At 40.6% G+C, this 2518-nt stretch overlaps 1 protein-coding gene across 5 annotated transcripts in view; it reads left to right on the top strand.

The window, feature by feature from the left end:
* Nucleotides 1-1283, top strand: part of LOC118395218 (BTB/POZ domain-containing protein KCTD1) — a 16163-nt gene extending 14880 nt beyond the window's left edge. For all 5 annotated transcript variants that reach the window (XM_052463835.1, XM_052463834.1, XM_052463832.1 and 2 more), the window contains one exon: nucleotides 1-1283. This exon is cut by the window's left edge and continues 680 nt beyond it. The gene's annotated coding sequence lies outside the window, so the exon portion shown is untranslated.
* The last annotated feature ends 1235 nt before the right edge of the window (nucleotides 1284-2518 follow it).

Below are 2518 nucleotides of genomic sequence, written 5' to 3'. Positions count from 1 at the left end.
TCGCCCGGGGTAGGCCGTCGTTGTAAATAAAACATTTGTTCTCAACTGACTTGTCTAGTTAAATAGAGGTAAAATACAAAACATACTTAAAATAATACAACTTGGACACCAGAGGGGTATTTTTAAACCTCTAAGTTTACTTTTATTCCTCTTGGTCTGTCTCAAGTGTGGAGTGCCAGTATTGCATGATGCATCCTTGACTAGGCTACTAGCTTGGTTATCTGATGGGAACAGGTACCATATAGCGTTTGATCACGTGCAACTATGTCAACGATTTGAATTTTCTGATGCGCATTTTGAGACCGAGGGGAAAAGTTTAAATTTAAAGTATTATAATGTACGCAAGTATGGCACCATGCAGCGCATTATCTTTCTGTTGTTGTTTCTTTGTCGGTATGTTTTTACAACTCGAGAGGAACCACTGAGAAAGAGAGAAAATAAGGTGTGGCTGGAGATTGTTGTTGTTGTTGCCGTAAGAGATGCAGAACATCTGAGTTCATATCTCAAGGACATTTGTGAATGTTCAAGCCCCCCCCCCAATGAGAGGGATCATATTTCCGCAGGGTCCCCAAGTAAAGTTTGTTTTAAAACTTTGAACCTACGGTTAGACATGATCAAGACCACATAAAATGTTAATGGTTTGGCGGCACATGTAGTGCAAAGGCCTCTCACCAGAAATGTGTAGTTTTTAATTTACCCGCCTCCACAAAGTCACATTTTTCTGCCACACTGTAATGTGTTGCAGGATCTCCGTTCACATAACCACCATTATTTTGAACCGAATATGATGCATTCTTCTCCACACTCTTATTCACACAGGATGTTTAAGTATTGTGATACATGCAAATTACGTGTTTGTTTTTAAAATCGGAGTTAGCTTATTGGATTTTATGCTATGAAATAAGAGTTCACAGTATTATCAAGATTTTATGTCATAAACCATTCTATACTCACTACATGAAAAGTCGATTCTAAGAAATGGCACAGAATTGCCTCTTTGTTAGGGGACTAAGACTAGAGAACAGAGGTCATTTAGAGGATCATAAGATCGACCTTGTGAAATGGATACCTTTTTTAAACTGAATAATGTTGCCTCATTAATGACTGCATATTATAAGACCCACATTTTAAGAATTACTCTTAGGATAGATCAATGATATGAAGTTTGATCATCGTGAACTATTTCCAACGCGATCTACCTACACTCCTTAGATTTGAGTAAAGAGGAATGTAGCACTAAAATGTGAAATAAATCTTCAACCAAAGTTGTACCGATGAATGACCATTGACTGTTCTTGTTCTGGTGCTGGGGAGATTGCTGGTTATCACTGCACATAATATCATGCAATATGCTGGTGTTGGGCTCTTGTTGTTTGCAACTTTTATGTGTGTTCAACACCAGCAGGTCAACAAAAATCTGTTTTCGCTTTGTATTACATACATTTTACACAGAATGTTTATATGCAGATACAGTGGGGCAAAAAAGTATTTAGTCAGCCACCAATTGTGCAAGATCTCCCACTTAAAAAGATGAGGCCCGTAATTTTCATCATAGGTACACTTTAACTATGGCAGACAAAATGAGAAAATCCAGAAAATCACATTGTAGGATTTTTAATGAATTTATTTGCAAATTATGGTGGAAAATAAGTATTTGGTCAATTTCAAAAGTTTATCTCAATACTTTGTTATATACCCTTTGTTGGCAATGATGGATGTCAAACATTTTCTGTAAGTCTTCACAAGGTTTTCACACACTGTTGCTGGTATTGGCCCATTCCTCCATGCAGATCTCCTCTAGAGCAGTGATGTTTTGGGGCTGTTGCTGGGCAACACAGACTTCCAACTCCCTCCAAAGATTTTCTATGGGGTTGAGATCTGGAGACTGGCTAGGCCACTCCAGGACCTTGAAATGCTTCTTACGAAGCCACTCCTTCATTGCCCGGGCAGTGTGTTTGGGATCATTGTCATGCTGAAAGACCCAGCCACGTTTCATCTTCAAAGCCCTTGCTGATGGAAGGAGGTTTTCACTCAAAATCTCACGATACATGGCCCCATTCATTCTGTCCTTTACACGGATCAGTCGTCCTGGTCCCTTTGCAGAAAAACAGCCCCACAGCATGATGTTTCCACCCCCATGCTTCACAGTAGGTATGGTGTTCTTTGGATGCAACTCAGCATTCTTTGTCCTCCAAACATGACGAGTTGAGTTTTTACCGAAAAGTTATATTTTGGTTTCATCTGACCATATGACATTCTCCCAATGTTCTTCTGGATCATCCAAATGCTCTCGAGCAAACTTCAGACGGGCCTGGACATGTACTGGCTTATAAGCAGGGGGACACGTCTGGCACTGCAGGATTTGAGTCCCTGGCGGCGTAGTGTGTTACTGATGGTAGGCTTTGTTACTTTGGTCCCAGCTCTCTGCAGGTCATTCACTAGGTCCCCCCGTGTGGTTCTGGGATTTTTGCTCACTGTTCTTGTGATCATTTTGACCCCACGGGGTGAGATCTTGCGT

This window comes from Oncorhynchus keta, chromosome 15 (assembly GCF_023373465.1).
Source record: "Oncorhynchus keta strain PuntledgeMale-10-30-2019 chromosome 15, Oket_V2, whole genome shotgun sequence".
In the NCBI taxonomy this organism is placed as follows: Eukaryota; Metazoa; Chordata; class Actinopteri; order Salmoniformes; family Salmonidae; genus Oncorhynchus; species Oncorhynchus keta.
The sequence above is the reverse complement of the archived record's forward strand: the minus strand, read 5'-3'. Positions and strand labels throughout refer to the sequence as shown.